Source organism: Lissotriton vulgaris, chromosome 5 (assembly GCF_964263255.1).
Source record: "Lissotriton vulgaris chromosome 5, aLisVul1.2, whole genome shotgun sequence".
Classification (NCBI taxonomy): domain Eukaryota; kingdom Metazoa; phylum Chordata; class Amphibia; order Caudata; family Salamandridae; genus Lissotriton; species Lissotriton vulgaris.
Genome location: NC_141693.1, coordinates 1422391927 through 1422414178, shown reverse-complemented (window position 1 = coordinate 1422414178; position 22252 = coordinate 1422391927). Strand labels below are relative to the sequence as shown.

General features: G+C 46.7%; 1 protein-coding gene across 1 annotated transcript in view; it reads left to right on the top strand.

Moving 5' to 3' along the window:
- The first annotated feature begins 341 nt into the window (after window positions 1-341).
- The window catches only part of C5H1orf162 (chromosome 5 C1orf162 homolog), a 349182-nt gene continuing 327271 nt past the window's right edge, over window positions 342-22252 (top strand). The window contains exon 1 of the mRNA XM_086923354.1: window positions 342-571. The gene's annotated coding sequence lies outside the window, so the exon portion shown is untranslated. The remainder of the gene's footprint in view (window positions 572-22252) is intronic.

Here is a 22252-nt window from a genome sequence, read left to right as displayed (position 1 = left end):
ATTTGCATCCTAAACAAAGCGGTTATCAGAAAGTCTTTTGTCCCCAGGGGTTCGGCAAACTCTTTTTAGATTTACATCTATACTGGTTTTCTACGTGTTCATCACTGCATTGTGCTGTTACATCACACTTCCCTAAGTATCAAAGATCACAGGCATTTGTCACCATACGTGCGATTGTGCAGTCTGTTTGTTCATCTTTGGCTGCTATGTATGTTCACTTGACCACACAATTTCCGTAAAAACCGTGCAGTGTGGAAGAAAAAGGGAACTGGTCATGCCATGCCCTTTGACGGAAGGCCAGCACTGGCCTGGGAAGGGGCGGGCGGTAAGAGTTTGCAACCGTACTTACTAGAGCAGACGCTTGCCTGGAGGACACGTGCCTCGCTCTCACTTCCTCGCCCTCTACTCTCCGTGGGTATGCCACCTGACCGTCGCTGATTCATAAGAACGAGCACATGATAAGCAGCCCCCGCCAGAGGACATTATAGCAGCCGCCACCACACCTGCCAGTAGGACACACCAAGGTCAACACCTGCTTGAGGCGCGGATCTTGAGGCTTTTGGGTGCAGAGGTTTGTGGTTTAAATTGATATGCAGAGGAGGCCGCTGCTACGGGTGGGATTCACTTTTTGGCAAGGGTGGTGTCGTTTTTGCAGTGGCAGTTGGGGATGCTTGAGAGGAATACCACCACTGCTACTACTACTAATAATATTGCCATAACAGTACAACGTTGTTTGTTGGTTTTCATTTGGTTACTGTTAGCAGTGTTCTCATTGTTGTTACTACTTGGCCTTAGTCTCTTTCTTAGAAAACTGAGGTAGAGCCATACACCACTGCAGTTGTTCCTATGGAATCTCAGATTGCGAGTCGTTATTAAGGCTCTAAATTGTTGCAGGGTGGCCGTGCTGGGCGTTCCAAAGAGATCCCAGCCTCACTCCCCAAACTGCGCATGCATGGTTTGGGATCTGCTGAGCCCCGCTGCACTCCAAACTGCAATTACATTGAAGAGACCTGCATTGCTCCCCATGTGCAGTTGGGAAATGCCAAGGACCTGGCTACCTCCCAGGTAATCCCTCTTGAACATAGAAGAAACGATCCAAGCGAGGCTGCTCTTGGATGATCTTCAAGCCTTGATAAATGACACAAATTTACTCCCATTTTATAAGACCTGGTTTGATACACTCTAGTGCAACAAGGAATATTTTAACTGTCTTAAGTCTAACCTTTCATTATGCCCACATCATTGCTGCATGCTGCAACCTGCCTCATAGATTCCAGTACTGCTAGTGCTGTCAGGGCGCCGCTAGGGACAAAACTCCACAAATGGAGCATAGAGAGCACATTGCTTAAAGCCATCCGAACTCTCCAACTGGGTGGCAGTAGAAGTGAAACCGAGGTCTGGATTTTTGATAAAAAGCAAACCTCGGGTTAGCTGAAGATGATGCACTGGGAGTTTAGATAGTATAATAACTTATAATTATTTAAGCATATGTTTAAATGGACTTTGTTTTATAGGAAAAACTAAAAACTGAGTGCCTTCTAGATTTTTTTTATTGGTTAGCTATTTGTGAGACTCTGTATCCCAGCTGCTTTACTCATTGTAATCATAATCCAATTGAAGTATTTGGCAATACTAGTATTGGACTTGGAAGACTTTACAGTCAAGTGGAATAAATGGTCAAACCATGGCGAAATCTTTATGAATGTGTTGCACCTCCCAACGTCACATAGTTAAGTTCAACTGCTATTCGGTCCTCTTGCCAGCTCCCCCTGTGACAGTTCTCCTGTCCAGCTCGCCCACAGACCTCCATCCTCTGTTGCCTGTCTACCTGCTGTCCTCTGTTTGTGCCTCCTCTGCTCTATTCTTGCACTGTTTTGCCTTTGCTTGTTTTTCTGCCCAGTTTTACCCTTTTCTACCCTCTGTTTTGCCATGTTCTGTTTTGCCTTTTTCTGCTCGCTTAATCTCTCTTCCAGCTGTTTCCTCAAGACCTGCCTTTTCGACGGCGACCTCACACCGCAGCATCGAGATACCCCCCAGGGAGACTAGGCCATGTTTTACAAATGCTGATTAATTTGAATTTGAGTTCCGTAGCAAATGTCTCTGGCTTCCTATGTCTGATTTTGCAATCAGATGAGAAATGCTGCCAACGCCTCGTTGCAACCACTAAAGGGGCATCATAGGAATTACTAATGCTCAGAGATATCTCTAAAAAGACATGGTTCAGCAACTTAGAACATGACAAAAGTTATTGGAGGTAAGTTGTGCTTGGAACAGCACATATACTTCAACTGCCCTGGTTTTTTTTTTGGATTTGATTTGTTTTCAAAATTTTTGGAATCTAGTGCTCATCGGTGTTTATAATGTTGCCTGGCCCACCAAATGGACAACAACGTGTTTTCCACATGTTTATTGCAGTGATTGTTATAAAGCACCCAAATAATTTAAAGGATAAGCAATGCAGGGTATGTTGTGTCTTGCCATTCTCAGTGTGTCAAATGAGCTTATATTGGACTGTTTTAAGAAAAGAAAGTCTGCACTTAACTCTCACGCACATCTCATTACCCTCACTCACATCTCATTACCCCTCACACTCACTCAGTCAGGGCTCTCTGTTTAACAGGGCTAACGGATTAAAAAATGTGAGAGTGCTATACTTCAATATTTTAAGAAACAAATTCATGGACACAGGTAGGGTTCGTTCACCTATGTCTTACTGAATATTATGACATATGGTTGGTCAACCGTGCAAACAGAATAGTGCCTTGTGAAACCTTTAACATTTTGAATTAGACTATATTAAGATGGTGCTGCTGTTGTTTGTACATTCATAGCTGCCAAGAGTCCCCATCGAAAATGTCTCACTTTTAGTCAGTCTTGAGCATTACACTGTATTTTGGGACTTGGTTTTTGCTGATAACATTGTAACTATGGGCTCTGAAACCCCAGCAGTAAAGTGCAGTTGAGTAAAAAGCTAGGCTTAGTTTGAGGTGTTACACCTAACATTGGGACATCTGACAGCAATGAATTTTGCTAGTATGCAGAATGTCTTGTGTCCTGTTATCCCTTATGCATGGTGACAGCGCTCTTCACTGGTATCTGTCACTACACCGTGCATTGAATATTGAAAGCCTTGGGATTTTGGTAGTTAGCCTGCTATCTGTACCAACCATGGGCGTCCGCAGGGGGGGGCAAGGAGGGGCGCTTGCCCCCCCCCCCCCCCCTGGAGCGACCCTCCTTGCCCCCTCTGTGGACGCCCATGAAAACCGTGACTTCAAGACGGGTTCTCACTCTCTTTCCTCTCCTTTCTTTGATTTGCTTCCCTGTGAAATGGATCCAAAAAAAAAAGACGCTTTTGCTGGAAATGTAGTATTTTTCTGTCATTTTAAATCCAAAATGCAGCATTGGGAATAAAAGGCTAAAAATATGAAAAATAGATAAATAACTAAATAAAGTAAGACAGAGTGGTAGCAAACTGGCCAAACTGATTTTATTCACACCGAAACACATTAGCGCCACTTTTACAGAGTTTGCCAGTGAAGCACTATTTTTGTTTTCTTGTCTTTGTTTTCCCTGGACTTGGAACTAGTGCACCAATCCTAGAGGTACTAAAATGTGTGGATTGGAAAACAAAATGAGTGCTGCGGCTCTGCGTCCAGGGATGTGGTCTTTTTACCATACTGCTTACCTTTTGTAAAGATATAAGCAATGGCCAGTGAAATGGGTCCATTCAGGGCCCTGAAGTCGTGTCCTTAACTTTTCAGGCAAAAGCATTCACTGATTTTCTGAATAGTGAGTGTAAAAGCATTAAGGTAACCATGTTGTTCCTGCTTACATTTCCCATGGTTTGCTAAATTTTGCATTCCCTATAAGTGTTTGCTTCTTCCAGGATGTTGTTCCTTTTTTTTTGTAGGCCGCATATTGATCTTGTCTAGTGCGTAATTTAAATTGCGCATCCAGGTGTTTATAGCTGACAACTATTGGGTTGTAGTTGAAAACAGTGGGAGTTTTTCTCAGTGGGGCAGTACGGTGTTCAGTGGGGGAGAGGATGTGGCACTATGGTCAGAGCTGCTGAATTTGGAACTGGTAACCAGGTTCAGACTTAATAACCAGCCCACCAGAGCACGCTCCTGTCAGAGCGCAATCACATGCTAGACCTTAGAAGCCTTCGCAACACCTTAGAAGTCCTGGTGTCTTCGCACCCGCAAGTGGACCCTAGCATGACAAGTGTAGGTTAACCTTCAAGGCTTGTCCACCACTATCCATACTGAAGTTCACCTCCAATCTTGCGGGCAGGCCTATGAAACAGCACACCCTGGAACAACAGTCACTGAGGTCACAGGACCCTTGAGAAGGGCCAGCTCTAGGGCAGTGCAACCAGTGTGACCACACCGGGTGCTGGCTTTAATTGAAGGCATCATGTTTGTAACTATATTATGGTTTTAAAAACGCTTGCTGCCTCCTTCCTGGCTTCCAGCAATTTTCGGCAACAATAAAAATGTCATGATGACTCTGGTGATTAATGGTCATCCTAGAGAGAGATCAGAATTTTGTCTAGTGGATGTTTTGACTCATGGAAAGGTAGCTCAGATGGTTAATGTACCCGCTGCAAAGAACATGCGCCATGCAGATCACAAAGTGCACATAATGTAAATAGGTCACTGGGCTACTGCTTTTGTCAGAGATCCTTTTGTTACTTTCAGTTTATAAGTTAAAATCCTAACTTAGAACAGTGAGCTATTAACTGTCATCTAAGAGCTGCATATAAACTGCAAGGTATAAATTAGAGCGTTATGTTCCCCCCCCCCCATCCCCCAGTCTTTGATTATCCTAATGTCCCAAAAAGTGTTTTTTGGACAGAAATCAATTCTGATTATTAAGGAGAACCCCCAACCATGGTATTACGTTTTAAATTCGGGGTATTGTGTTTCTCCAGACCAATCACTATAAAACTATACAGGCTACTAGTATGGTTGTCATGTGACTCTTACACCTTGTAATCCTTAGTCTTATGTAACATTTTCTATACAGTGATTTACACACATATTGATTGTCTCTGTGTAATGTGTGTGATGTAAAGTGCTCTGACACCCTACAATGGTATGAGTGGCGCTGTAAATCAAATTAAATGCATCTGAGAGAGAGTGGTTATGGAGACTTGGGGGCACAGTTAAAGGGTGGTAGTGAGGGAATCCATGGGCAGAGGTGGTCATTGGGGGGCACTAACAAACATTAATGCACAGGACACCACCAGTGCTATGGCTGGCCCTGCCCTTGAGGCCAGTCTGCCTCACCCAAAGGTACCTCCATTGGCCTTGTTTCAGCAGCAGTTGCTGCATTTCACCAGGGATTGGCAATGCAGGATTTTCACACACTAAACTAAGTTCGCAAACTTCACAGTCTCCCTGCTTCATTCACAAGCACTTTTAACATGTGCTGCCTGCTGTGGGGCCACTGGAATTAATTATGCAGCAAAGGATGACAACATTATGCCGTAGTGTTGACTAAATTATGCATTAAAAAAAAGGCTGCAGCGTAATGCTAACAGTCTCTGGAAAGATTTTGCCTTATTAGTACCAGTGTAACATACAAATGCAGCAGTGCAAAAGGTGACCAGTCAACCTTTACAATAGGCCATCCACTCCGCAGCAACACAAGTAACATTTTATATTAACTTTTGATATGTTTGAGCTACAAACAATTTATTATTTTAAATGGTCAGATCATGCAGCAGATCTTGCATTATGAGGCAAATATAGCAGAGCCATAATTTTAGAGAAAACATTTGCAAACTAGGATATTTCGCCATTCATGTTTGTACTGCTGTTGTTGAAAAAGGCTGAAGTGCTGATGACAGAAACTCCATGGCTCGGAGACAAAGTGCTTGTGTTTCCACATTTTATCATATTTGGTACATTCTGTGATTAGAAGCATATCCCACACTGTGAATATATTTTAATTTCAATAACTCATTATAACCTTAAATAATCATGTGTATCCATTGGTTGATAAAACTGGGCAGTGAAATGCCAAACAAATACTAAAAATTGGGATGTCTGCGCATTCTAGCCACACCTCTGGCTCCACCCACAGATCCAATCCTTGGGTAATTCCCCCCCTCTGATTCTCGGCCCACTGTTCCCCTACTTTTTTTCCCCCACTTCGACCACTGTGTAAGACTCAGCATCCCTGAACCTGTGATGAGGCGCAGCTGCGGGCGCCGCATGTGTCAAACATTTACGGTGCTGGGCTTCCGCATAAGGGAGCTGGCCATTATTGTATCCCTAAACGTGCGCAAGATGTCACTTTGACATTGACTACACGTAGAGGGACTCTAAGGTTCTTTTAAAAAATGTAGCTAACATTTGGACCTATACATTTTATTTTGTATAAATTAATTGAATGTGTGTAAAATTTAGCAATTTAGCAATTCTAGTAAAGGGAGCACCCACTGTCAAATCACTAGCGTGTGTGATTGCTGCATTATTTATTACTAACTTTGATGTTGTGCTTTAACTTTGGATAAAAGTTATTATGAATTCTAGTACCAAGAAGCCAATATTGGTAAATATGTGTGCTACAAATAATCCCTAACACACACTGTGCATATAGCATATTTAATCTGGTGCTTTAATCATAGGCTGTTTTAATGAATTCTGATAAAAATCGAATCGTGCTGAAGACAGCCTTGATTGGTGTTGGATCGAAGACCCAGAAGTCTGCACACCTAGCAGACAGAGATAAAGCACCTTGTTAGAAAGTTTAGCGTTTTCCCTACAGGTGGTGTTTGTTGGCCTGTGGCAGGGTCAGTCACATGTCCTGGATTCCTGGCATTTAATTGAGTCTATCCTAGTTCTGCACCCCAGTGTTTCGTGTGCCCCACCTGGCACACATCATGTCAGAGGACGGTGATGACGTTAACATTTTGCCCCCCCCTGGAAATATTTCTGCGGACGCCCATGGTACCAACTTGTTAGAAAAAGGGGCTGCTGTATTAAAGACTTTTACCCATTCTCTGACTCGGGGTACATGTAATAGTACATATTGACCAAGATTCCAATGCACCAGCCATTTTGCCAATCTGTGAATTAATTAAATACTGCCCAAAGATCAAATATGATTTTACATATTCACAGAGTACCTGTGTATAACATAATTTAGGTCAGACCTAAAACATACTTCAAAATCCAGGATATGTAATACCAGCACACAAAACAATAGAAAACAAAAGGAAAAATAAATAATATTAGGTGACATTCCTAAACAGCAAACTCAATGTAGAATAATCTAAGACTAGTCTCTCTTGCTGCTATCTTATAAAACAAAGCTATGTTGTGTTGGCCATTCCAGTAAAAAACAAAAATGAGTCATTCTCTCTCTCATTCGATTTCTTTAAATTGCATTTTGTGCAGATGTTTATCAGTGTTTATAAGTTTCCCTGATGAGAGCTGAGGTTTTGTCAGTTATTATAGGTCCAAACTTAAAACCGGATAGCCTACATATACCTAGGGCGTTAAAACCCTAGTAGCAAATAGGTTACTAATGCAGTCTAGAATTCTGAAATATGAGTATTTCAAAATAGAAGGATTTCAATGTATATTTTACTGTCATATGAATCGAGGATGGGATAGGGCAACAATTGGGCCCAGTTTTCCTCTTTTATGTTTTCCTGTTGTGTTTGAGGGAAGAAAGGCACCATTTGAGATATTACTCGGATACTCCGGAGCAGTGTAGACTTAGTTCTAAGCAATCAGAGACCATGCTGCACATCGTGTGCATTGTGAATCACTAAATAGTGAAAAGAAAATTCTGGCTAAACCTACGTTTATAAAAAAAATGTGTTCTCAATAGCGAAGTAAATTGTTCCAGACTTGTGACATTCCCCATGGTTTGTTTAGGGCTCTTTATTATTATTATTTTTTTACAGATGTGTTCAAAAAAGCTTGCTTGTAGAACCAATGATAATTGAACTTGAAGATATGACTTTGTATTCTATTTTGAAGATGTAATAATTTTAAATATAGTATGGAATACATTTTTTTTACATGGTTGAGTTTTTGGAAAAGTTTTAAGTAACTACACACACTATAGCATTTAAGTACTACTTGTTATTATACTTGCATTTCTCTCTTGATTTTTTGAAGTTGTGTTTCCCTCTTGCAAGGGTGTTTCTCTCTTTCCCCGTCCATGGTTCTGTTATTTTGACCATGTCGCTGTCTATTTCTTTGAGACTCCTTTCCTGTATGAGACTAACAAGTCATTACTTTATTTCCTGTGTTATTTTTTTGTCGAAGGTGGTGACCATTTACTCATATGTATATTTGTGGTCGTTGACAAACTTTTTACTATAGCTTTTCATCCTGAAAATGTTTGTAGATTTACAAAACCCTTTTTTTCCACCACAGGTTTTGTTATGTTCTAATTCGTAGTCAATTTTTATTTTTGAGAGGTGAAAAAGGTGTGAAACCCATTAAGAAGCCTGAAAAATGTAGATTGTTGAAAAGTACACCAAAATGTGAAATCAGCATTGGGAAATTGATTGATCATGGCGTTCCCAAATAAACTTATTATTGAATTGAAAAAATAAGTGAAAGCTAGTAGGTAAAAGAGAAAAAGGTTATAATGAATCTTTATTTTCTGCCCTAATACTGCACTACAAAATTAATACACCACTGAGTCTGCTAGAACTCTTCTTGTCGCAGTATTATGTAGTATTTGTTAGTCGCCTAAAAACATATGATGCCCAGAGCCATCAAGCAGGCTGTAGCTTATAAAGGTATTATCACGGTGTACAAACCTATTTTTAAGGTAAATCTAAAGGTTTAAATATGGATATGAAGTAAAACTGTGCATTTTTGGAAATGTGCTCAAAAAGCTGACTTTAGAAACTGGTTTGACTTCAGGGTTATTAGTAATGTGATTCAGAAGGCGTTTTGCAAAATGTGTTCTTTCTTGCATACTTGCTTAGATTTGGAAGCCAAATATGGAGGCTAAATTTCATTAATACTAATAAATCGTCTGCTATTCTGTATTTCCAACCTTAACCCATTAAAAACAGTACTCCACATGTGGTGCATAGGCCTATCGCACAGTACAGCAAACGGCCAAGAACACACTGGAAATGTCAATATTTTTGTTTTACATTGCATTGATTCTTGGGATGGAGATAACTCCGATATTTGGGCCTGAGTTTAGCCTGCACCAAACGTGACCTACTTGCTCTAGACATTTAAAATAAATTAGAGACATTGAGTAAGCCAAGATAGTGTGGCTTGCATATATCCAACAAACTCTTCTTACCCAGAATTGCCTGCAAAAAGCACAGACTTTCCTCATGTATTTGTCTAGGAAAGTTCTGTACTCTGCAGGGATTGACAAAGTACTACTCCCCTACCAAATTGGGCTGATCACCTGCGAAAGGAATGGCCAATATATGAAACGTGAATGTGGATAGCTGCTGTGTTTGATTTCAAGTTCATTTGGCACCCGGGATAACGTACCAACCACAGACATTTCTGAAATGTGAGTCCCGGGATGTGTGCCTTACAAGAATCTCACCATTTGTTCTTTACACAGAATGCCCTGTAAGCATCAGACTTTAGTAAAAATAATACATATGTGATAGAGACTACTAGCCGCAGATTCCTTAACATAGAACTATTCCCAGACGTGAGACTGGATCTGGAGACATTTTTGTCCAGCATCCCTGCGCGCCGGGAGGACGGCGGACCCTTCTCAACCCATTTTGGGTCAGGCCGGAAGGGGACCCCTCGCTCCTCTCTGGGGCCTTCTCGTTCCTCCATGCAGGCGGCTGCCTCATCAGAAGTCGGGGCGGCGGCGCCACAAGGGTCGGTGGGCCCCTCTCGTCCCCTCATGAGTCGGGGCTGGCTGGGACTCCTTGTGGGTCCCCTGGTCCCTCCGTGCTGGCGCGTGTCTCACCGGAGGTCAAGTCGGACCTGGCTACAGTGGGGGTCAGTGACCCTCTCTCGTCCCTTCCCCCCCCATGGGCCGAGGCTGGCAGGGGACTCCTTGTCGCTATCCTGTGGCTTCTCCTTACTCCACGCAGGCAGCTGTCTCATTGGAGGTCGAGTCGGCGCCGTTCCGGCGCCGCCCTTTGACAGCCTCAGCTCCGTCCCAGCTCCCGCTCCCCTTTGAAGGTTGGCTCACTTCCTCTCTGACAGGGACTTCTTGACGCCCCACCTTGTGGGATCCGGTGACCCAGCACCTTCTTCATTGGCACCTTCCGGCGCCGTGTGACCCGGCAAGTCTTTCCCTCCACCCCTCTGCCAGTGGGCCCTTGTTGCAGACCGCCTTTCCTTCCTTGCCATCGCTGATGGCTCCACCTCCCGGGAGGCCCATTGGCTGGACTCTTGGGGCTGCAATATGTTTGCTTCAACCAGTGCGGCTTTGCGGGCTCTTAACACCTCGTGTGTGTTGGCTAGGGCCACCTCTTGTTTGCGGGACTCGGCAGAGTCCCTTGGATCCGCAACTTCTCCAGAGGGTGGTGGCATTGATTTGCGGCACCATGCTTTGGATGGCCGGGAGCTGGCAGCGTTTATTTTTCGCTCCGCTCTGGACATCTCTGAGGTGTTGGGTCGCTTGTCTTAGGGACAGTGTGTTCCCTGAAAATGTCTGGGAATGGCTGATGGATCTTCCTTTTGATGGTTCCCTTTTGTTCCACCCCCGCGGAATCGGCCATCCAAAGGTTTTTGGAGGGGCTTAGGCCTCCTACCCTCCTCCTTCTTCTCCCCCTCAGTGACTGGTGAGTTTTGCTAGCTTTTGGTGATCTTCTTCCCTTTGGGGCGAGTCGCCCTTGTGGTTCTAGTTCTGTGTTTTATGGCCACTCAAGTTCTCCTTGTGGAGGCTGTGGTTCTGTTGGCTGCTGGACGGCCCTTCTTTGCAGTGTGTTTTTATTGAATTACCTGCTCCAGGTTGGCCTGAGATAGGGTCTCCTGTGTTTTTCTTGGGCTGATTGATAAGCCCTCTGCGGGGTTTTCTTCCTGCGACTTTTTCTGTGTTTCTCTGCTGCGGAAGTTCTTCCACAGAGGGTTCCCATGTTTTGGGACGTAACTTACCCTATGTGGGGTAGTGGTAGCTGTTATATAGCTTTGCTATGGGAGGTTGCGGTCACCTGCGTGCTACTGCTCCCCTTGGCGTCCATGTACGTTGTGGGTGCATGTGCTTTGTCTGCGTGGACCCCTCGCTGAGGTGTGTTCGGGCTCTTCTCTATTTTCATGTTCTCTATCTTGGAGACTGAGATGCTTGTGTCCCTCCTTCTTCTGGTGTAGCCTGGATGGTCTTCCGGGGGGGGCCCTGGGCTGTTCTTCCTGCTTCCGACTGCTTCTTGAGGGCGACGCCGTTCTGTCTTGTCTGTTGCCTTCCGACTGTGGTGGGCTCACATTCTTTTCCCTCATTTCCTTGGGCCCTCTAGGTTGTTTTTTCCTCTGCCTTGCCCTGGCAGAGGTTGGAGGTTTGGTGCCTTGTAAGGGTGTGGGGTGCTTCGGCCTCCCCGGGCTTTGCTCTGGGTTCCTCTTTCCTCTTCTTCCTGTTTCCCCCTCTTGGAGTCGGGGGTGTTCTGCTTGTGGGGGTTCCCTATTGCCTGGGAGGACAAGGCTCTTTGTCTGTTGGACTAGTCCCCTGTGGGACCCTCTGTTTTGTCCAGGCTGGTGAGGTCTATTCGCAGACCCTCCTTCCCCGGAGGTATGGCTAGGGTATCTATTCTACGTTAAGGAATCTGCGGCTAGTAGTCTCTATCAGATGTACGAATTACATACCTTCGGTAATGTGGTATTACTTACCTTCGGTAATGATTCTAGCCGCAGATTCCTTCACTGCCTGCCCTTCCTCCCCATTCTGCGAGGACCTTGGGCTTCTGCACTCGCCTCCCGGTGGGTGGCTAGGTCTTCTGTGAGTGCATTCCTTTGCTCTTTTAAAGGGATGATTGTCTTCTTTCTTCTTATTGGAGGATGGGATTATATGTACTCCTGTGCCCCTCTGCTCTGGCCCAGGTTAGGGGCTTGCCTTCGCTTCTTCCCTCCCCTCCCCTCCCTCTACCCTCTTTGGTTGCTAAGGTTTCTGGCCCCTCTGGGTTGGGGTCATCTGTACATGCCTTTGCCCTTGTTCCTTTGGGGTGGGGATGGGGTTGTCACACTCTGTGCTGGAGTTACCTTGGAGGTTTGTCGTTCCTGTTTGTATTGACACCAGTTCCCCTTTGTTGTTCCTGGTTGGGGTTGTATGCCTGCTAAATGTTGTCGAGCCATTTTGCATGTGTTCTTGTCTCCAGGGGGGGCTGTCCACATCCTGGCAGGGGGCTGCTCAGGGTTGTTCTCTGTTCTTCTTGTTCTTCTTCTTTTTCCTGCCTTTGGCTGCGGCAGTGTTGACACTGCTCCTTATGGTGTTGTTCGTCACCATTCCTTTCCCAATTATTCTGCTCTTTTCTCACACTGTTCCCATACTCCCACAGTTTTGTCTGATGGCTCCGCGTTGTGGCGTGGAAAAGTTCTCCAAAGAAAACTGATGTAGGCGCGCCGGGGCGGGACTTATGTGACCTTGCTGATGTTACGTACGCTGGCGACGCCTGGGCGGAGCCGTGTGATGCCGTCCCCCCCGGCGCGCAGGGATGCTGGGCAAAAAAGTTTCTGGATCCAGTCTCGTGCCTGGGGATAATTCTACGTTAAGGAATCTGCTGCTAGAATCGTCTCTACCAGATACATCATTACCGAGGGTAAGTAATTTGTACTTTCCTTACATATTTGTGAGGCAAAGTTCCAGAATCTGTGGGTATCGACATAGTGCTACCAATCGGGGTCCCCACACTTTTTTCGATAAACACAGCACCCCAAATTTGTGGGATTGTCTATCGTACTGGGCAGGCACTTGTCAAAACAGGAACTGTGTGAAGTTAATGGAGAGTCAATGTGATCTTTTGCTTTAGTTTTGCTAAATGTTGTCGTCCCTTCTTTTCATATGTATTAGGCCCACCCACAAAGGTGGAGCACTGGTTTCCAAAGGAAATGTGAGAATGCAGCATGGGTAGATGTTTGCCATTGCCTGGAAGTGTCCGATTTTTGTGTCACATAAATGTGTGAAAAATTGATTTTTTTTTAATAATACTTAGACATGTGTTGGGCATTATGGGTAAGAAAATGTGCTGAGATCAATACAATCAAAATCACCCTGATTCCTCTGAGTCTCTTGTTTTCGGTTATGGCAAAGGATGGTAGGCTTCTAGACTTGCCAACTCACACGAGTTCGAAACACAATATCGACTCCCTTCATCTGATCCCCCGGTGAGGAGCTGATATCACATGGTTTCTGGGAAAACGTGTTGCAAACCACTGTAAACAATTTTCAGCTCAGTTTCAGAGGCTTTCGACTGCCAACGTCCATTAATGGGCGTGATAACACTAGGGGTGGGTGAAATATTCTGCTCTGCCGGTGGAGTTTGCTGAGTTTTGCCCATTCCGCTTGGGTGAGTTTTTTCTCACACGCAGCTTGCCAACGTTAAGTGAGAATTTGCATTCCCTCGCACGATTTTTGGGGTGCTACAGTGCCTTCCGTCACAATTTCTCAACACAGGCAGATGTGGCAGGTTGCGACCTTTCATGATGATAAAGCTGTCGCTCTAGTATGAACTCTACTCAAGTGGCAGAAAAAAGCAGCGTCCTCTGGTGCACAGTGTGGTGGCTTTCACACTGATTTACAGCATGGAACAAGCTCCCAGCACTAAAAATCAGCATGAGCAGTACAAAATGCTGAATTCTGCCTCCTTGTGGAACTACAGTGGAATCTTTACAAGTACCTGCACAGGATTAATTCTGCCCACCGCTAGGACCACACCCCAGGACATTGGCAGCAGCCTCAGCAAGCTCATGTGTTTTAAAGTTTTTTTTAGGAGAGGATTTGGGGGATTGGGGGGGGCTCACATGCCTCTTAGGTTCTTCACAGCACGAGGCCTGCCCCCTTCCAAGGCTTCGGCCTGCCCTCTTCTCACATGGTGTAATTTGTTATTTAGTTGTTAGTTCTGGGATTCCCTGGCTGGCTGGTTATAGCATCTGAATACTGCAGCCAGCCAGCCACCTGTTAACACAGAATTGATTGACTTTCTACCCCTTGGGGAGGATAGATAAGCGGTTAGTGCCCCAATCTACACTCTGAGGGGGTAAAGCAACTTTCTGGGGCTCATAGGATTAGGGGACACCCAGTGCCAAAACAGGACTGCCTTTTAACCAATAGCTTTTAAAAAATATATGTATGTTTTATTTTACCATTGATGATTCTGTGGGCTTTCTGATTCCCTCGGTGGCAGATTGCTGTCTTTTCCCCCCTCTGCGCACTCCATGGAAGGCAGAAAGCAAAGCAGACCACCAGGGAACAAGTGAGAATCAAAATGAGGAGCAGGGATTCCCTGTCCTTGTATTAGGCTGCACCCTCTACCACAGCAAAAGTCTCTCAAAAGATTAGAGGGTACACCTCTGATTTTCCTTTTCCCATGGAAAAACAAGCATTAAAAATTAATCGGTCTCGCCTTCGTTTAAGTTAAAGCCATTTGCTTTGCTATACAATACCATCAGCAAAACAAATGGCTTTAACTTAATAAAAGGCGAGACCTATTGCATTTTCAATGCTTGTTGATTAGTATTAAGTCAGCAGCCAATAATGAATTTTCACTGCTATCCGTTGGGAAAACAAGAAATGTAGTATCTTCCCCGATGTGGGAAAGTTATAGGGGGCACTTTGCTGCCTTGTCCAGCAAACGGAACGAAAGTGAAGGGAAAAAAGCAGTCTGGTGGCTTCAAAAGAGGGGGGGGGGGCAGGGGGGCGCGGGGGCGCACGTCTCATCATGAACAGAAACTCTGGAGGATAACAAGAGCCACAGATGCAATAGGTTGCTTCTTTCCATTACGTTGCCCACAGGGCCGGACTGGCCGTTGCGGGCACCGGGCACTCCCCCGGTGCGCCGCAAGGGTGGGGGCCGGTTTTGGGCCCCTGGGGGCCGATTTTGTTACAGGACCGTTTTTGCAGCATAGCTGCAAAATCGGCCCTGTAACAAAATCGGCAGAAAACCGGCCCCGGCAAACAGCGCGGTCGCACCCCCAACTCCCCCAGGGAAGGGGGGGGGGGGGGGGGGGGGGCGGCCATCACTTTGCCAGGGCCGGTTTTCGTTCCCAGTCCGGCCCTGGTTGCCCAGCCTTCTGGCTTGGCCATTGCTCTTTGGTGTTCCGCATTGACAAAAACAACAAAAATATTTAGTTTGGCGAACTGTTTTACAACATACGGCACAATACACATGACCTTGCCTTCAAAAACAGTTTACACCCCCAAAAGTTGCTTGATGTGCGTGAGAATCTTGTGTACAACAACCCCCTACACTCGATATTATCATTTCGCATTGTACTTTCTAGGAATCCATCTTTCACTGCTCCCCTTATCCAAACAAATATGCAAATAGGACGGATTTTAAGAGGCGATGCAAATAGCGATGGGCTGAAATATGAGTTTACACTTGTCAGCTTGCGGCTACATGTATTTATATCATGTTTACATTTTGCATTTCTGCCTGGTGTGAAACCGCACCACGTCCTGTCCGACACCGTCATTTCTGGCGCAGCGCGCTGAGAACCCACGGATTAAGGACATTAGCACAAGGATTGGTGCAGGGTGGCACAGAGAGCCCTAAGCGGAGGCAGATCCCAGCTGCCCCATGACAGATAGCCGGGGTTCATTGGGCAGGGTCGAGATCTGGGTGGCCCTCCTGGCCACGGGGTCAGTCTCTGCCCCAGGCACAGGCTGGGCCATAATCAAGCACTGCCCGCCCCCGAGAGGTGAATGGCAGCGCTCATCTAATGCCAGGATGTCCCAAGGTGGGTACTAAGTAAACTAAGGATTCTGAGCTGCGAACACCACAGGAGTGAATGGCTTCCGAGTCTTGGAATAAAGGGGAGAGCCGAGCCAAAGGTTTAAATCGACTCTAAGAGCAGGGCACGAGCCGGGCCCTGGTACTATGGGGCAAGTAAATTATGCAACAAACACGTAAAAATATAATATTATTAAGCAGAAGCGTTTAAATAATTCCTCCCTGGTAGAGCCAGCGGGTTGGCTGTATGAGATCAGGTCTGGTCTGAAAGTACCAAAGAGCGATCGCCTCCCATAGCTGCCTGTTTATACTACCTTAAGATTTGTCCTGAGAGCTGGGTGGGTGTACTGCTCTTGGATACTGCCCTGAGAGCTGTTGGGGTATACCATCCTGAGCGCTGTGGGGGTATACTGCCCTCGGATACTGCCCTGAGAACTGTAGGGGTATACTGTCCTGAGAGCTGTGGGGGTTTACTGTCCTGAGTCCTGTGGGGGTATACTGCCCTTGGATACTGCCCTGAGAGCTGTGGGGGTATACTACCCTCGGATACTGCCCTGAGAGCTGTGGGGTATACTGCCCTCGGATACTGCCCTGAGAGCTGTGGGGTATACTGCCCTCGGATACTGCCCTGAGAGCTGTGGGGGTATATCGCCCTGAGAGCTGTGAGGATATTCTGAGCTCGTGTATACCGCCTTGAGAGTGGCATGCATATGGTGCTCTCAGAAACTGACGAGAGTTGCATGGATATACTGTTCTCAGTGGTGCGTAAGTATAACCCCCTCCTCTTGAGAGCTGAATATGTACACAAGGGAGGGAGGGGGAGAGAGAGCGAGAGAAATCAAAGCGATAAAAAGAGAGAGAGTGAGAACGAGAGAGCGTGAGAAAAAGAGAGACAGAGTGTGAGACAGTGAGAGAAAGAGAGTGTGAGAGAGACCGAGAGAGAGACAGTGTGAGAATGAGAGAGTGTGATGAGAGAGAGGGATAAAAAAGAGAGAGTGAGAGAGAGAATGTGTGTGAGAGAGAGGGAAGAAGACAGAGAGGGAGAGAGATCCAAAATACTCAGCCTTTACTCCAGGTCCCACAGCACGGAAAGTGACCCAAAGTCTTAACTGCCTGGGACTGAAAGACCAAACCATGCGCAAAGGAGGTTTCATGTATTTCCCCAATCAATGCCTAATTTTAGCAGGTGTCTGTAGTGTCCTTGGACGCAGTGAGACACGGACACAGGGTATTATGTGGGAGTTGGTTTATTGCACGTCTTTCCTCATCTCCGTTCATCGCTAACTGCCGTCCCCAGTACCTGGCTCCTCCCTATCCGCCTGCCAGGTCCTAGTGCCCTGTTCGTGTGCACCCATCATTACATCTCCCCCCTCTGTAAATAAAAACAAAACACAGCAATGTATCAATACCCTTTGCTTTCACGTCGCTGAAGATCACCACTTAAAGTTCTTCAATGAGGCGAGACGGTTTTCTAATGGTCCATCTGGGGCGCGACTGAGGGTCAGGGATATCTCGCTCGTGCTCATCAGGAGTTCCCCTCAATACCTGGCTGCTGCTGAGCGGTGTGTCATGTTCATTGTTCTCGACTAGTGATTCAGTTAAAAGTTCTTTTATGCTAGGGCTGCACTTCTTAAAGTGTGTCACATTCCTGGTGACTCGTCTTCCTTCTGTTTCCGCGGTGATCATAGTTCCTTTCTGTCTCACAACTTTAAACAGAGTCTCATGATATTTGCAATCAGTCTTTCTGTGCTGCTCTTGCAGCGCCAACACCGAGTCTCCTTCCCGAATTTCAGCGTGAGAGGCATGTCGACGTTCATCCGCATATCCCTTCATTTTTTCTTTCTTCAGCATGTCCACAGCCGCAATTTCCTCATGGTCAGAATCCGGATACCGTTCACTCACCGGGACATTCATCATGGGCAGTCTGGTGCGCACCGACTGACCTAGCATGAGGGTGGCCAGACATTTGCCTGTGGTGGAATGTGGTGTGTTTCGGTAGGCACGTAGTACTTCATTGAGCGCTGTCTGGATGCTCTTTCGAGTGAGTTCCACCTGTTGAATGGCTTTCTTGACCGTGGCCATGAAGTGTTCAACCATTCCATTCGCCTGTGGCCAGAGTGGTGTGATTTTCCGGTGTTTAAAGTTTAGGTGTTGAGCAAATTCGGCGAAATCATGGCTGTGGAATGGGGGCCCATTATCAGATTTCACCACTTGAGGAATGCACCACGCAACGAAGACTTCATCTAGAATTGGTATAGCGCTGGAGGCTTTGGTGGATGTGCACAGTTGTGCAATGGGGAATCTGGAATATTCGTCCATGATGACCAGGACATATTGTCCCGACTTGAATGGCCCAAAGAAATCAATGGCAATGTGTTGCCAGACTCCATCCGGTAGGGAAGACATTTGCAGCGGTGCACGGGGATCTGGACGGCTCACTAGCTGACACTGGGGACAGTCTTTCAATGTTGTTTCCACCATTAGATCCAGTGTCGGAAACCAGACCCGCTCTCGGAGCGCTCTTTCCGTGGCTACTATGCCCCTGTGTTAAATTGATGACCACTTGTCTTAGCTCTCTTCGAATCACAATTCGAGTGTCTCTTAGGATGAGACCATTTGTCGCTATTGACAGTTCATCATGGACGTGTTTGAATGCGGACATCTCTTGGTCACCTTGTCCCTTAGGTTATGAATGTCTCTAGCTATTGGTCTGTATGGGGCGTTTTACTTCCTGCAGGGTGACGTCTGACTGAGTTGCCTCACAAATTGTTTCCAGCGGAACAGCAGGGGGTCTGGCCTGATCTACCACGAAATGGATATATTCGTCTGCACTCGACCGTTTCGATTTGCTGGTCCGGGTGGCGTGTCTGGACATGTAGTCGGCAGGGTTTGCAGCTTTCCCTGGCTTGTGTACAATGGTGTACATGTATTCTGAACCAGTGAGTGAAGTAGTGTGGCTCACTGGTTAGAGGCGGCAGACCCGAGAGCAGAGGACGGCCCGGGACCAGGGTTCGATTCCCGACGCGGCAGGTTTCTGGACCAGGGTCAGCGGACTCGATAATTCTCTCGCCTCGGTGCCCACTCTGATCAGCGATCGCACTCGGCAACTCTGGGCACTAGCTTGCCTCATCTTCACTAACGGCCCCACCAGACCGCCGGGGATGCCTGGTCTCACCCTGGAGATACCCATTAAGGGACCATCTCTCAGGGAAGCCAGGAAGGGTTTCGCAGCGGTCGAAGCGCTGAGGTACCCCTTCGGGAGTGATTCCAGCGCTACATAAGCACACAATTAATAATTAATTAATTAATTCTTGTAACCTCTCTATTCGTGACGGAATTTTGGCTCGAGGGTTTCCGAAAATTGTGATCAGAGCTTGATAGTCAGTGACCAAGGTGAAATGCTTTCCGAAGATAAAAATGTGAAAATGTTCACAGGCCCAGACGACAGCTAAACTTTCCTTTTCTGGCTGGGAGTATGCCTTCTCCGTGTCTGTGAGACTCCTACTGGCATACGCTACGATGTGACATTGATCTTCACCTCTGTCATACTGTGCTAGAATGGCCCCTAGGCCCACAGGGCTGGCATCCACAGTTATTTCTGTCTTCTTTTTTGGGTTGAATTAGGCCATGTTTTCAGCAGACTCCACAGCTTCCTTGATATCTCTGAAAGCACATTCACATTGAGTGGACCACTGAAATGGCTGCCTCTGTTTGGTGAGAGTTCTCAGGGGGTGACTTATTGTGGCGTAGTCTTGTATGTACCTGGAGCAGTAGCTGGCCATGCCCAGGAACGAGCGCACATCTCCAACGTCACCTGGGCTTGGTGTATCGTTTAGCGCCGCTACCTTTTCGGGGTCCGGTTTCATGCCATTTCCAGAGAAGACGTGGCCGAAGAATTTCAGCGTTGGCTTATGAAATTCACACTTGTCCTGATTGAGCGTGAAGTTGGCTTCCATCAGGGCATGGCAAACCCGATCTAGCGCGGTGTCATGTTCTTGAGCGGTGGCTCCATATCCCAGGATGTCATCACTATAGTTCAGTACATGGGGAACTTGATGGATTGTTCTCCTGATTGCTTTCCACGGCTGAGGACACCCCAAAACTGAGTCTTTTGTACCTGAACAGCCCTAGATGTGTTGAATGTCGTGATATATCGGGACCGCTCATGCAACTCCAGTTGGTGGTACCCTTAGTTAAGGTCCAATTTTGCAAATATTTTGGCTCCATTGAGTGACGTGATCATGTCACTGATGTGGGGGGCTGGGTGCCTCTCCCTCTCTATCGCGGTGTTAGGCGCTCTCAAGTCCACAAATAGACGCCATCTTGGATTCAGGCACAGTGCCGGAAAGCCATCAAGCACTGGTAAATACACGGTGCCCAAAAGAAACACGCATTGGCGAATATAAGAAACAAGTAAACAAGCATTGGTGAGTGCAAGAAGCAAGTCAACAAGCATTGGCGATTGTAAGAGAAATAAGTAACAAGCATTGGCGTGTGCAATGAAGAAGTAAACAAGCACTGGCGAGTGTAAGGAAACAAGTAAACAAGCATTGGCGAGTGCAAGAAGGAAATAAACAAGCATTGGTGAGTCAAATGAAAATAAGTAACAAGCATTGGTGTGTGCAATAAAGAAGTAAGCAAGCACTGGCAAGTGTAAGGAAACAAGCATTGGCGAGTGTAAGAAGTACAAAAAAGAAAAAGAAATCAAACAATGGCAAATACAATCAAAGAACCGACAGAAAGGACTTTTGTCAGCACGGGTTGGATTAACGGGATAACAAGATGCCTGACCCCGGTCCCATGGGTGTGTTGGGAGTATCGTTCCTCAGCCCTCCGGAGCCCCTCACTCTTGAATCTGGAGGGGGTATGGGCCTGCGGTGGCAAGAATGGCTAGAAGATTTCACGAACTTCATGAAAGGGTCCCATGTAACTGATGCTGGACAGCAATTGATCGCTCTCAGGAATCTTGTAGTCAAAGAAGTTGCTTCTTGCACTCACTCTTATATTCGCCAATGCGTGTTTCTTTTGGGCACCGTGTATTTACCAGTGCTTGATGGCTTTCCGGCTCTGTGCCTGAATCCAAGATGGCCGCCGAAGATCCCTGACAGGAGATTGGACGAACCGCCTGACTTCAAGATGGCCGCCGTGAGAATCTCGTGTACAACGAACGAAATTTGGCCTTCTGCAACCGGAGACACGGTGTTTTTCACAGCAGCTCCCTCTCACCGATCGTCGGTGGCAGCTAACACTCACCCTCTCAGACGGGCGTCGTCGCGGGAGCACAAGGTGAGGCGGCCTTCATTATTTATTACACCGCCGGGGTGGGCTCCCGGCGAACAGCAGAATTTGCGCTCTAACCCCCAGGACATGCCACACACACACGCGGTGCAGCGGGGTGAGCTCCGGGCAAGTGAACACAACTGACACACCTCCGGTCGGCTGGGCTGGGCTCCCAGCGCGTGAGGACGCTCGCACCGTGACACCGCTACCATGCGGTCACCGGCCCACAATGCTGGATGTGCAATCCAGGGACGTGTGTCGAGAGAGTTAGCCGTCCTCCTTACGCTGCAGGTTCCTATCCCGCACTCGTCGCCAGATGTAGTGTCCTTGGACGCAGTGAGACACGGACACAAGGTATTATGTGGGAGCTTGTTTATTGCACGTCTTTCCTCCTCTTCGGTCATCGGCTAACTGCCGTCCCCAGTCCCTGGCTCCTCCCTATCAGACTGCCTTCGTTGTCCCTCGCACAGGTCCTAGCGCCCCGTGCGTGTGCACCCATCATTACAGTGTCGGCCACCAGCATTTATTTTTGGGGACCAGCACTTTTTTTTCGCATTAGAAATTTTCCGAGTGCCAGAAAGGGAAAACATATAGATCGGAAACAGGAGGAAGAAAAAAAGAGGCAACACTGACCCAAAAAGAGAAAGCAGGAATCTGCATTTCCGAGAAAAAGGGGCAGAGGGTGCCTGGGGGTGAATTAAAGACTTCCAGCCATTATATTTTAGGCGCAGACGTTTAATTGCAGCGGCCGACGACTTCTGAGCAGAGCCTCGGGCACCGGCAGTCTTTCTTTCACAAATTAAGCTTTGTACCGGTAGCAATATGCAGTCAGTCAGAGAAAGTGCTACGGCGTTGTGACATTTATGTCTGCGCTGCATGCCTAGATTTTCTTTAAACCATAATAATACCAGAGGGATAAATCGGAGTGCCTTTTCCTTACGTTCATTTGGTAATGTATACCAATGTGGAGGGTCATCTACTCGCAGTAACACGGTAATGATTGGAAACAGAATATTGTGCGCAGCTGAGGATCTAGAAGGAGCTCAGATGTTGGGAAATCGCTGCTCGGGACCTTGAAGTAGAAGTTAAAAGACCCGCTGGTCACAAACGGATTGTCCC